This window comes from Lissotriton vulgaris, chromosome 5, assembly GCF_964263255.1.
Source record: "Lissotriton vulgaris chromosome 5, aLisVul1.2, whole genome shotgun sequence".
Taxonomy (NCBI): domain Eukaryota; kingdom Metazoa; phylum Chordata; class Amphibia; order Caudata; family Salamandridae; genus Lissotriton; species Lissotriton vulgaris.
In genome coordinates this window covers 1,403,727,503-1,403,742,413 of record NC_141693.1, presented here as the reverse complement: position 1 = coordinate 1,403,742,413, position 14,911 = coordinate 1,403,727,503, and positions in this window count along the sequence as shown.

The following is a 14,911-nucleotide window of genomic DNA, read 5'->3' as shown; positions in this document are numbered from 1 at the left end:
AATACATACTAAAATACATAACACTAATATAAATATCGATATTATTATCAACAATATTTTTGAAAACAATATTACTTACTTCGATATTACTTACTTTGATATAAAAAAACAATATTACTTCCCTTAAGGTCGATATCCTGGTCAGCTATATTCTTGACATTGATATTCTGTCCCTAAGATATTTAAAACTTGATATTAGTGTAGGCCGATAATAAAAAATCAATATTATGTCAACCAGATTCTGCTTGCCTAATTTCCAGCTGAATAGTTTTGCAGTAGAATATGTCAATGTTTGCAGTCCTTCAATTTGAATAAAATAATTAATCCAATTTTTATTCAGACTCCCCTTTTTGCCTCGGAGTAAGATTTCTCTCATTTACATATTTACAACACCCGCTCCCACACACACCGCATCCACGCCCCATCCAGTGTTCTTTCCTGCGTTTCCCACCTCCCAGCTGTCCAGTCCCCCCGCCGGAACTTCCCAATGGCGGCAACTGTGCTGCCACACGCAGCGGGCGTACCACTGGTGTGTGAAAGGTATATATGGTATATATGGAGTTACAATGCATACCACTATATCACATTCCATTGCAATGCATTGCAATGCATACTAATACTAGGCATATTGCAACAGTGGGGAAGGTGTTGGATTGCTGAGATGTAGACATTACTATTCCCACTTCAGTGAGTGCAACCCTAAAACTAATCCTTGCACCCCAAAGCAAACCCTGAACCCTAAAAATCATCTTTAATCCCCCAAAACACACCCTAAAAATCCTAGTTGACCCAAATGCACACCCCAGTTTTTATGTCCGACCCCCGACACCCATACGCATCCTAAAATTTAGAAAAATACCCCATTACTGACCTTACAATGCGTTGTAATGGAATGCGATGTATAGGCACATGTGTTGTTGGATTTGTGTTACAAAGGCATTACAATGTGATGCCTGAGATATAATGGACGTCTTCCATGCCAAAGGCAAGCCATAGGTAAGCCCGTCTGCGTCCACCTGCCCCTGGCCCGCGCTCAGCACCAAGGACCCTTCCTCTTGGACACTCGACCCCTACGTCGCCAGCACCCTCCTCCCCATCAACCCTGGATGCCACATCGCCTGCCAGGACCAACATCTGCTCAGGACTGGATATTCCCATTGGCATCACTGACGGCTACTAAATCAGCCGCAAGGACCACCTCGACTGTCCAGGAGGAGGCATTGCCATCACCTACAGAAGCACACTCCGACTGATCATGCACTCTAATGACCCAACGTGACCATGGAAAACTTCAACTTCCAGATCAGGACCAATCCCAACCCCATCCTCTGCAGGACCCTCATCTGCAGGCCGCCCGGGCCATGGACACCCATTCTCCGATACCAATATAGACCTCATTGCACACCAGGATCTCCCATACACCAATAAAATCTTACTCGGCGAACTCAAGTACCACCTGGACAACCCCAGTGACCAGAACACAACCCCCTCCTGGGGTAGCTCCCCAACATCAGACTCAAGCAGCTAGTCCCGCAGCAAGCCACATAGCAGGACACACTGTCAAGCACGTCCCCTCTGCCATCAGGACCTTAAACTACAGCCACACCACCGGACTCTCCTGGACGACCATCATAGTATACATCATATCTTCACCACACCCACCGTACACAATCACCATCATTGCCCAAAACTTGGAGCTGGATCAAGGCCACCAAAGTACTTCTCGTCAACTCCCTCAGCACCACCACTTACAGACGATGACACTTTAATTTAATTTAATTTTATATTCTTATATAGCCCCTGATTCGACCCCGAAGGGGTATCTCCGCGCTTTTGCCAGTGGAAGAATATAACTTGTGCTAATCCATGGTCAGAGGGATAGTTAGACTTTGATTATGTGGTTTAGATGTTTATAAATAAATGAGTTTTGAGGGATTTTCGGAAGGTTAGGTGGTTAGTGATTTGTCTCAATATATGAGGCAGTGAGTTCCAGAGGACAGGTCCAGTGTGGGCCAGGGCGCGGCCTCCCTGCCTGGATTTTTTAATTCTGGGTACCTGTATTAACTGTAGATTGCTGGAACGTAAGGATCGTCCAGGAACATAAGGTGAGAAAGCTTTTGTCAGATACTTGGGACCGGTACCTGACAGACATTTGTGAATAGTGCATAGGATTTTGAACTTAATGTGTTGCCGCACTGAGAGCCAGTGGACTGTAGTCAGCAGAGGGCGGGAGGGAGTCCGAGGTGGAACGTTAAGGACAAGCCTCGTCGCGGTATGTTGGACTATTTGCAATTTGTTAAGCTGTTCTTCATTAGCTGATAAGAGAAGACCATTGCAATAGTCCAATCTGCTGATGACTAACGCCTGGACCAGTGTCTTCCTATGACTGTCAGGTAAGTATTGAAAAACCCTTCTAAGCAGTCCAATGGCACAAAAACAGGTGCCAGCCACTTGTTTTACATGTTTTTTCAATGTTAGCGCTTGATCTAATAGCACCCCCAAGTTTTTAACGGCCTGTTTAGGACTGGGAACAGGTCCCAGTTCCAAGGGCCACCACTCGGGGGACCATAGTGTTGCTGCCTCCCCGAACAACATTACTTCAGTTTTTCCTACGTTACACTGTAGGCAGTTCTTAGACATCCACTCTGACACTGCCCTCATTCCATCTGCAAATGATTTTTTTAGTGCAGGCATGAAGGTTTTAAAAGGGAACAGAAGTTGGGTGTTGTCGGCATACGACACCGGGGTGAACCCAAAGGATCTCACTAAGTCAGCCAAGGGGGCCACATACACATTGAATAATGTGGGGCTTAGGCATGAGCCCTGTGGCACTCCCTTGGAGAGCTCCCTAGAGATGGATTTGTGGGAGCCCAACCTGACTTCTTGAGAGCGGCCTGAAAGAAAGCTCTCCATCCAGGACAGAGCCACACCCCCTAGTCCCACATCCCTCAGACGACGGAGAAGCACCTCATGTGACACCGTATCGAAAGCAGCGGATAGATCCAACAGCACCAGAATCATAGACCCCCCTCCGTCCAGCGTCATCCTGATGTTATTGGTCACTGCTAGGAGAGCTGATTCGGTGCTGTGGTTGGGCCTGAACCCTGATTGTGAGTAGTCCAGGCCCTCCATTGCTTCGATATGTTTGGATAAATGGGTGTTCACGTGCTTCTTGGTCATCTTACTGATGTACGGCAGGAGGGAAATGGGCCGGAGGTTCGAAAGATCTGTCCATGAGGATGCCGCTTTTTTCCTTATTGGGTTCACCACCGATTTCTTCCATTCCATTGGGACCTGTCCTTCTGGCAGTGAGATGTTCATCACAGACTGAATGGAAGGTCCTAAGAGGGTGATCGAAGGGGCGACCATTTTGGCAGGAAGGAAGTCATTGGGGGACCCAGATTTTATGTGGCTGATAAGGGGGGGAAGATCTATGTCACAGATTGGCGGGAAGGATAATAATTGATTTTTGTTTTGTTTGGGTGAGTTATGTGGGAGAAAATTCGTATTCCCAGCGCTACTAGAGGCCAGTATTTTATCATAGACGAGATCTCATCACAGAGGATCTGAGAGAATTCATCGGGGCTCTCACAGGCTGTAGGTTTAACAAAGTTCTGTAGTATTTTAAACAGCTCCCTTGGACAATTACCCGCCTCCGTAAGTTGTTGGGTGAGGCTGTTTTTCCTGGCTTGTTTTATGTTTTTGTAGTAGGTTGACTGGGCCTCTTGTTATATTTTCTTGTTCTCCTCAGTTCTCAATTTCCTCCATACTTTTTCCGCTCGTCTGCATTTCTGCTTCTCTATTCTAAGCTCCTGTGTATACCAGATTTCTTGCTTGGAGGATGGATATTGCTTATGTAGCTTTAGTGGGGCCAGAGTGTCGATGGCTTGCTTAAGTGAGTCATTGAATCTATCTAGTGCAGTATCCGCTGAATCCTCATCTGTGAAAGTTGGTTGTTTCCAGCTTTCCAGCAGCTTCCCCACCGATACTTTATGCCACTGTCGACGCCAAATTGGTGGGAGTGGCGCTTTATTTATTAATTTTGTCGGGCCCGTTAAAATGAACTCTATCAGAAAGTGATCTGACCATTGAATTTCTTTAGCAGGTGAGCATCTTACTTTAGTGCAATTGGAAAAAAGTGAATCCAGAGTGTGACCACCTGTATGGGTAGCACCGCTATTCTGCGCTTTTAATCCCAAAGTGGAAAGATCTGCGATTAATGAAACTGTTTCGGGATGTACCAGGTTGTCCATGTGCACATTAAAATCTCCTAGGAGGATGAAGTCCTCCTTGGATTTAAAATGGGGGGCTAGTAGCTCCAAAAGGGAGAGAGCAAATTCCGGATTGGATCCTGGTGGACGGTAAACTAAAGCACCTTTCCAAGAGATGTGGCCTGCCGAGGCAATTTTAAAAATCATTATTTTAAGTTGTGAACTGTACCTTTGTTCTAGAATTGTGACTGATGGCTAAGCCACCACCTGTTTTATTGGCTCGATCAAAATGTAGAATCTTGTAGCCTGATGGAACCCCTAATGTTATGGCTGTAACCGTGTGAGGTTTCATCCAAGTCTCGGTTAGGAAGCAAATATCCGGCTGTATGGTATGAACTAGATCCCACTGCAGCGCGCAACCACCACCGATGGATCTCCAACAGTGCCAACCCCTCAAGAACAGCACTGCATCAGTACCTTACACCTGCATAATGGGAGGTGTAAGGGTGACGCAGCGCCACAGGGATAGAGTGGCCCCATGCATTGCTGGAGTTGGGTCATGGTTGTGACATGACTGCAGCAATGGGTGACATTAGCGCAGACAGATACGTCAGGACTCCAGACATATCTGCCATTACTTGCGTCATGGAGTGCTGTCCAGCAAATACAGCACATCTGTGATGTCGCAAGAAGGGGATAGTGAAAAGTGTTGCAATGCTGTCTTGTCACAGCACTGCAACGCTTTCCATGAGTGAGGCCCTGGAAAGAGCACTATCTTATTGATGGTGCACAGTCCTGCCCTGTAGTTTTGTTGCAGGGCAGTGCAACAACATTGCTTGCAGCGCAGTCAAGAAACAAAACCTGCCCAGGGATTATCTCCATTTTTAAAACCAGTTATTTTCTGGTCTTAAAAAACGGCCTCTAATTGCAGTTAGAGGCAGTTTTTTTGGTCCTCCAAACTTAAGGAGTCCCCTTAAATATCGCTAAGTGGAGTTAGCGGCCGTTTCTGCATGGGAACGCCTCACTTGCATGTCATTATCTCTAACAGAAGTGGCGATCTTTATAATGGACAAATAAAACAACAATTGATGGACAGAATGCAAAACAATGTCATACATTCAGCCCTCATCAGCCAGGATAGCTTGACTCCAGAGGCATAGAGAACACAGGACCCACGTCTGGGCATACCCGTCCCACTCAAGGTGACAAATGCAAAAGCAATTGATGGACAGAATGCAGAACAATGTTGTACATTCACCCCAGTACAGAGATCTGGGCCTAAACCCTCAAAATGCCATTCCAGTTTATCAGAGGTAAGCGGCAGCTTGTACATAAGGCGATAAAAATCTTGCTGCAAACCGTCTGAAAAGTGCCGCTAACACAGTGTTAACTCCTTATACTTATGCCCCTCTCTCCTTTGTGGTTCAGAATTAATCAGGTGTGTTTCACATCCCTAATCCATCCATACAAAACTTGATTAGAAAGAAAAATCAATTAAAGCCACATTTCTCTTTGTTTTCGATTTAGGTATTCATCGGATCCAAGTGCAGTGCAAAGTATACAGTGAAAATGAGGGCAGACTGTACTCTGCTATACAAGTATTGTCGTTGGGGACCGTCACTTATTTTTCCTCTTCTAACATTTCCCAAGAGCAGCAGAAGGAAACGGGCATAAAGATGAAAGAAGAGGAAAGTCAAAGACGGAAACAGGAGCCCACAGGAGTGAGATAAAGAGACAGGGAGTGTCTGGCCATGGGAGAAAGCGGCCTGGGGTGGATTGAAGACTGCATAGTGTTGACATTTAACAGTGCCGGTCGGGGACTTCTGATGGAGCTTTGGGTACCGGCACTCATTATTTTACAAATTAAGCACTGAATTTTTCAAATGGGCTGTGTAGACTTTTTTTAAATTATTTCCAGTGTAATGTTCTTATCGTAAAAGTTACATACCTACCAGATATGATAGCTAACAAACCCGAACGGTGATAGATGCGTTTTATTCAATTCTGTATCCCACTATCTCACTTCAAACACTTATTTAAAGATGTGTCATCACACTCCAAAGATAGTTTGAAGTTTTTCACTCTCTGTGGCTGATATATTCTGGTGCTATTTCTGGAATACAGTACATGCAATTTAGGCACACTGCATATGATAAAACAAAGTGATAATTATCAAAGGCAGATGAAGCATTTGTAGTCAGACTTTTTAGTCAACTATGACAAGACTTGCAGGTTTATACATAATTACAAATTATAGGTTCCTAATTTGAAAAAACTTCGGTCCAATCCCTGAGTTGTTTATTCATTACACGAATCTGAATATAAAATGTGAAGAGCAAGGCTTCTGAAGCTTACAGCCACAATGAAAGAAAAGAAGAGGTTTTGAAAATGCCAATGGGCAGTGTAATATACAGACTACATCACTTGACTTTCTAAACAAACGTGCAAAATTTGATGAACATTTAAGGGAGACTAGAAGTTTAAAAAAACAACTACAGAGTTTGTTCCTGAGAGCTGATTATAGATTTGTGTTTGTAATATATACACAGATGAATAAAACAAATTTATAGGCAGGCAGTTGGGAACATCTGCCTAAATAGTGAAAAAGCCAAGCTATAGCTTTCTCAAGAGAATATTCAAGGAGCAGGGTTATATATTCCAGACTGGAAAAACAAAAAGTTTAAATGCAATGCAAACATTTGTCGTATGCAAGGCTGTAAACAGTGTCGACAGTTTTTATCACAGTACGTCTGAAATCAGTGGTTACTGGTGAGATAGTTCCTAGAGGAAAATTGAGCAAGATTTAGCAAAGACAACAAGGATAGCCATGCACTGGCTGAATGTACAGCAGACCCTGAGACCATGTCTCAATAAATGCCTGTGTAAGGCCTACCTAGCATCGGAAAAACGTAGGAAATAGTGCTGACCTTTTAACTCTTCACACATCGGGGGAATAACAGCTTACTCAACCCACGTATACCTATCATAGTTTTCATCTCAACAAGAAATAGAAACCATCCAACTCATCCCGAGAGGGGCTTCTAGACATTCAATGCACCGGACACTCATACATAGATGGGACTTTGATGTACTGGGCATCTCGGTTGCATTTATTCAATGAACTGACTGTCAAATGACATTGGAATCAGAGGGACAGGCCTAACATGACTCTCATCTTTCTTCAAAAACTATCCTCAACATGTTAAACTTGGCTCCTCCCCAACGAAAAACCCCTGGCATCACCGGCGATTTAACTCAAGACTGCCCTCCTCTGCCAGCTCCCTTCAACCAAAACAGCCATCAAACTAACTTAAAACTTTTCTTACTTTGTATGTGTGCTTTACAGTAGCGTACACATGCAAAAATCACGACATTTAGAGAAATACCTTTTCTAAAATGTAGTACCTGCCTCCTCGTAATTTTTTGACACAAAGACCAATTTGTTACTGTTAGTAGAAATGGCTTTGTGTCAATAACCAAAGGTGGTAACATAATAACACCCATTTACCAACTATGGCTTGCCCCCTTCCTGATGGGAACAGTCCAGCCCGAATTGCCAGGCCAGGTCCTCGGATGTATGACGTTACAACGCATGCTTTTACCACGCATGCCTTTACAACGCGGTTTTTACAACGCATAGTGCTTTGGGGCACTGGATAGTGAATAGTTTAATTTACTATTCCAACTCCAGTCCCCGTGGATAGTAGGGAAGGTGTTGGATAGTAAATTAAACCTATTCCCTATCCTAGAGCGCCCCCCAGCGCAATGCGTTGTAATGGTTTGCGTTGTAAAAGTTGCGTTGTAAAGGCACTGCGTGGTAAAAGTTGCGTTGTAAAGGATGTTTCCCCAAGTCCTCCCTAGTTATGTCTTTAGCTTGGTTCTAGTGAGACCGGGACTCCTATATGGGCATACCCAGCACACTTAGGCCATTAAATGCAAAAACAAGGTGATGGATGATAGGAGAAATGTTTCTCTATCTCTAAATGTTTTGAAGTTTGCATGTGTGCTGTACTATAAACTCCAAATGATTGATTAGGATGCTGCCCGAGTGATAGTCAGTGGCTGATAGGTGGAATGCTCGGATTAATATCTCACAGGTCAATTAATGACACTACTTCCAGAAACCATATCTCCATATGCAATACAAAACATAAACATTTCAGGAGAAGACCAGTTCGAGTGAGGGGCTCAACCATTTGGAACTATCACAGTATCCTTAGGTTTAAAGGGTACAACTTGTAGTTTCTCAGCAAACTAAAGAAACATCACTTTGCTGTCATCTATGGTTCAGAAGCAGCATAATCTCATCACTGCCCTGAATAATGAGCTAACATCCCTTTGCATCAATCCTTCCTCAAAAAAACTAACCCGCTACCTGCACACAATATGGCAGGTATATGATGGTTGTACTCCCCCCCCCCCCCCGACTGCCAAAGCTTCTAAGTTAAAATTTCCTCAATGTATAAAGAACATAGGGGTCGATTAGAATGCTGGTCAGAAAATCATTCCGACCGCCGTTGTAGTGGAAATTAACCGTCCACATGCACAGCGGGAATACCGACGGTCAGATTATGATGAACCGCCAGAAAAATCCAACCGTGGAAGACTGATTCCATGAAACTCTGCCGGGAACATCAGGAAAAGCTGAAAATCATTCCATGGTGGTTGGATTTGCTGCGGAAAGACCCCAAACCACTGTCCGGCCAGGGGATTGACCACACGTGAAATTAGGATACGATTGTGGCGATAGCGGAAAGATCAGTTGTTTCCGACAACAGGATCACAACAAATAATGAAAGGGAGGTCCGGTGGAAGGGCTGTTGCATTCCAACCGCCGCAGTCACACCAGAAGAGTAATGGAAGTCAAAAGCAACCACACAACAAGGCTAGCAAGTGTGGCTATGAATTTGGTTAAGCCTCAAAATACAGCTAACACGTCACAATGACACATCCCCATGGCAAGTACAAAATATATTCACCAGGTCAACCCACACAACACACCTGACATGAATACTCCATTTGACCCACCCACATAAATGAGTATAAAACCAGCCCCTTCCCTGACCAGAAGCTTTTGCACAACTCCACAACTGAAGGGCCCAAACCCACAGCTCAAAGGAGAGGTAAATCAGCACACATCACACCATCACAGCCACACACATACCAGATACATCAGCACCACCACCTTCACACCTGCTTTTTTCCCACATTTGTACATCACACATCATGTCACAGAAGAAGATGCCCAAATTCACTGACAATGAGTTGTCAGTGATGGTAGATCCACATTTGTTTGGAAGCATGGTCCAACAGACAGGTAGCCACAAAAAATCTAATATGGGCAAGGATAGTCAACAAGGTCAATGCAGTTGGGATCACCCCATGCACCCTGCTTGACATCAGAAAGAGGTGGCATGACCTCAAGACCAGGGTGAAAAAGTGTGCCAACAAGAAGACTGTCGTTGGCACTCCCATTCCACCACTAACATTGGGAGGCAAAGATGCTTGCCATACTGCATCCAGAGAGTCTCACAGGAATAGCCGGGAGCAGTGGAGGCTGGTAAGTTACAAAAAAATTCTCCCATTACACTGCTATGTACTGTCTTGCACAACTAGAAAGCTACACTTCCTAGGCTAAAATACACATATGGGCAACTCACTCTTCCCAACACATGTCTCACAGATCTAACATTTACTCCCTCTGATTCACCCCAAAGGTAGATAGCAACATTCCCAGTGTGGCATGTGTACAAGCAGCCAGTACTACAACTCCCACCAGGCACCCTTGTTACACAGCTCAGCAGGATGGAGCACTCATCTTCCCAGCCATGTGGCAGGCATTGAATTACTCACCTTCACCTAAAAGGTTGGAAGCCATCTTAACAGGGAAGGGTGTTTGTAGGTAGGAGGCCAGCACTACAACTCCCACCAGGCCCCCTTGTCCCACAGCTCAGCAGGATGGAGCACTCCTCCACCCATAACCATGTGGCAGCCATTCTATTGCTTATCTTCACCTAACATTTAGGTAGCCATCCTAATAGGAAGGGGGGTTTGTGGGTGGGAAGCCAGCACTACAACTCCCACCAGGCCCTCTTGTCCCACAGCTTAGCAGGATGGAACACCCCCCCCACCCCCCACAACCATGTGGCAGCCATTGCATTGCTCTCTTCAAACTTAAAGGTAGGTAGCCATCTTATCAGGGAGGGGTGTCTGTGGGTGGGAAGCCAGCACCACAAATCCCACCAGGTACCCTTGTCCCAAAGCTGAGCAGGAAGGTATACTCCTCCCACTCATAACCATGCGGCATCAATTTCCAGCCACTGTGTCACCCAACAGGTAGGTAGACAGTGCATGCCCTGCCATCCTTCTCAAAATGCATGAAACGATATGACCACACCAGCCCTAACATGTCATCCAACTTCGCATAGATCAGATCCAAAAGCCATATCCAGTGTGCAGACAGCTAAGCGCATGTAAATCTCTTGGAAATTAAACTTTGCACCACCAAGTCACATGTTGAAGATAATCAGGGCCCAGTCATGCACACCACTGAATGCAATGTGAAAGTGCCATGGTGTCAGAGCATGAAGGCCCATATGAACACAAAACATGCATAGTCAATAGGACAAACAAAGTACAGTGCATGATATGAAAACGAAATGTATAACATTACAATGGCTAGTTCTTGCTTAGCTGAAACTGATTTTATGCAGAGCACAACTAAAAAAGATGCATCACATAAAGTGTGCCACAAGTCGTTAGATGGCGACATGTCCTTGCAATCACACAATCTGTACGTGGCACATGGTTTCTCTTTACATGTCACACCATGGACAAGTAATGTATGTACCTCAACACCATGTCATGATGCTCAGTATCTTGCAGCCATACCAAGTGATTGCAATGTAAAGTGTGTGGTGTATCAGATGTAACATCCAAACATTTTAACACCAAGCTTGTTCAGTGCATTTTGATTACCATTTCACCTCTGTTTAAAGGAGCTCCACAAGCAACTGATGCAGAAGACAACACCAACCTGCAGAGCCAGTATCCCCCTGAACATGAACTCTCGGATGCAGACACCCTACATTTCTCGGATGAGGAGCAAAAACCTGGCCCATCTGGACTGCCAGGATGCATCCACGTCTCAGGCCCTCCTTGTCCTCACCACCACCACCGCCACAACCACAGCAACAACAACAGCGCTGACCCATGCTGCAATGACTTGTGCGGTCTCAACCAAAAGCCCTACCACTGCTGCCTTCAACATTCTCCCTGCCTCAGTTGTTACCAACACCACCACACAATCAGAGGAGGGCAGGGAGAGTTTGCAGGAGTGTTGAGTGGTCAGCAGGGTAGGTGGGAGGGCAACTGAGGGACAAATACAGGAGGACACTAGGACCGTAGCCCTGGCCACCATCGCCAGAGTCCTTGAGGCATATGAACAGACCCAGGGACAGATGGGCCAGGTTGTGGAAGAAGTGTGTGAGCTCTGCCTGCTGCTGAGGTCCATGGACACACATATGGGTCAAACTGTGGACCTCATGGGCCAGCTCGTGGGTGTTCTGAGGGATAGGCATGTGGCCCAAGCATGTGGCCCCATCCAGTGGCCTGCATGCTACTACTACCACAAGCTCAGCTGCGGCCACAGAGAGGGGTGAACTGCAACAAAATGACTCCTTAGACACCGCTGAGCCCACAACAGTGTCCCCCCTGCTAAACGTCTGAGAAACATCAGGGGATAATCACATGGCAATGCACCATCCAAATGCTAGTCGCGGAGCCAGTCATGATGGCACCTCCGTTCCCCTTGACATTGACTTTGTTGACTATCCTTACCCACTTTGCCATGTTGATGGCAGGTGTCTGTTGGACTGTGTGACTACATCAATGTGGTGACTACTCTAATTGTCTCATTTACCATCACTGACAACTCATGACTTCACTTAGCACCATTTTGTCACAAATACTCATTATAAATAAACACCCTTTACACACCTACGTCTTTGTGTCAGTTCCATGTTTATCACACTATGTACAATGCCAACTCAGAATCCATTGCACCACAAGCTCTGATTGTGGTGAGGCATTGAGAGGGTGAAGAGACCTAGAAAGACACAAGAGAATGACATTTACTTGTCAGGTGATGCCTTCACAGCAAGAAGGCACCACTAGTCATCAAGGTACACAAACCAGCACACATTACAATGAGCAACAACATCAATATAGACATGAGGTAGCTGGTCACAAATTCCCTGTGCCACACACATCAGCTATTAGCACAAAGCCAGCAATAACCAGCAGTCAAAAAGCAATTCTAGGCCTTGTCACAACCATAAAAGACAAAGACAACAGACAATGTCACTGTTGTACAAGGTCACTTAAACTCAAGGGAAGTAGTTGTTGATGAGCTGTTGACGCAGGTCAACACCTTCCTCTTCCCACTATCGTCGTCACTTGACATGTGTGGGTTTGCAGGGGGGGGGGGATCTGCTGCTCATCATCATCGAGGAGCAATGGGAATCTCTTTGCGCAAGGCCAGGTTGTAGAGCATGCCGCATGCAACTACGATCTGACACACCTTTTGGGGAGAGTAGAGTAGTGCACCTCTGCTCTTGTGCAGACACTGGAATCTAGACTTCAGAAGACCAAAAGTACGCTCCACCATTTGACGTGTCCTCCCATGTACCTCATTATAGCGGATTCCTAAGTGGGCTCAGCAACCAAGGCTGGTTGGGATACTCAGAGTCACCTAGGTGTGAGATATACAGACCAATTACGTAATATAAACAGTAGCTGAGAACAGCATGTCACAAATACAGCACACTACTTGACTCTGCGTACTTACCAAAAAGCCATGCATGCTCCGGATGCAGATTTCCTATCAGCTGTGGCATGATGCTGATAAGCAGTATGTAGGAGTCATGTGCTGATCCTGGAAATCTGCCACAGACATGGGAGATTATCATATCCGCTTGGCATACCCCTTGCAAATTAATGGAATGGAAATGCTTCCTGTTCCTATATATTTGCTCACATGCCTGTGGTGTAACCAATCCAAAATGTGTGCAGTCAATGACGCCAACAACATTTGTTATGTTTCCAATGTCATACAAATCACCCTTCACAGCTGCCAATTCATGTCTCCTGGGAAAATGGATGTAGCGGTCCTTGTATGTCATCATTGCGGACAGGACATCACATCGCACCATGCTGAACATTGGTTGAGACATCCCAACTGCGCTGGACACAGTGTACTGAAACGAACCAGTTGCAAAGAAATGCAGGGCCGCCATCACCTTAACTGTTGGTGTTAAAGCAGTTGCATAGGTTCTGTGAGGCCTCAGATAGAGCCCCAAATGACCACGTAGGTCTTAAAGGGTGAGGCGATCCAGACGGCATTTCCTTACGATGTTCTCATCCTCCATGTTTGCCAGCACTGTAAATGGACGCTGCACATTTAATCATCTCCTACATAAAATGAAAGTGAACACCTGTTAATTTAAGTCCCCTATGAGATGTGTCAAACATCTTTCATATTTACTGACATCAGGGGCCGCTGTTGGAGCATTTTCCTACGCCGTGTGGGGAACGGCTCAATGTACCTGCCTCTCTTCCTTCCCTTGCCGTGAGGGCAACGGCATCTTCATCCCGTGCCGTGAGGGAAACTGCTGCAGGGTGACCACGCCGGACCCACTGCCAGCGGGTGAACTACAATTCCCAGAAGCCCCGGGGTCCGGCGCAATGCTAGTGACACCATCAACGCGCCCGGAAGCGCATTAAGAGCCGGGAACACCTCCCGCCCCGCAGGACGTTCGCGGACAGCGCCGGGAGAAGCCCGGGACAAGTGTGGGACAGGCTGTGGCAATCTGGGGCAGGACGAGGCTCAGCTGGGCCCTAAACCCTCGCCATCGCAGCTTGGGCCACCTACCCCCATTCCGTGAGACATTTAAACTTTTTAAGTCATAAGGACTCTGATTTGTTATATTTGTTTCAATTCTTTACTTCATTGCATTTTTTTCATGATAGCTTTTGGATTTTAACATAAGTATTGTGTGCTTTGCTGGCGGCTCTACAATGTCTAAACAGAAAACTGTGAAAAACCCTTCAGTGCCTGCCACAATGGATAAATATTTAGTTAAAGTAGTCAAGAAAATGAATAATGACCGGCGATTATCACTGGGCCGTGGTAGTCCCCCCACTCTGTCGACTTCTTAAGGCGTATCTGCTTTAGATGATAGTCGTGAAGCTGAAAGTGTGGATATTATAAACAATGAGGTACCTGTAGTAGCTGTATCCAACCGGGTTGTGATGGATGATGACTCTTCTGACACACCAAACACACCAGTACAGGCTTCCCCAGCCCGTAGATTAGTCAGAGCTTGTAGGAAAGTACCAAATAAACGTGGGGGTAATCGGAATTAAAAAAGAGTAGCAACCCCCCCCAAAAATATAGTAGGCGAAAAGTGTGCTATGGAGAAGGAAGGTACAGCCAAACTGAACACTGAGCAATTAGACATTCTGGTTAGCCTTATTGATCCCAAGTTAGAAAGCATTATTAAACCCTTAGTGGCTAAATTAGATTTGATCTCTGCAGAAGTAACCAGATTTTGGGGGCCTTTTGGATACTCACATTGCCCTGGGTGGAAAACAAAAGATCAACGAGAAGGGCACCAGAGTGAGCAAAGATGTAAAATTCC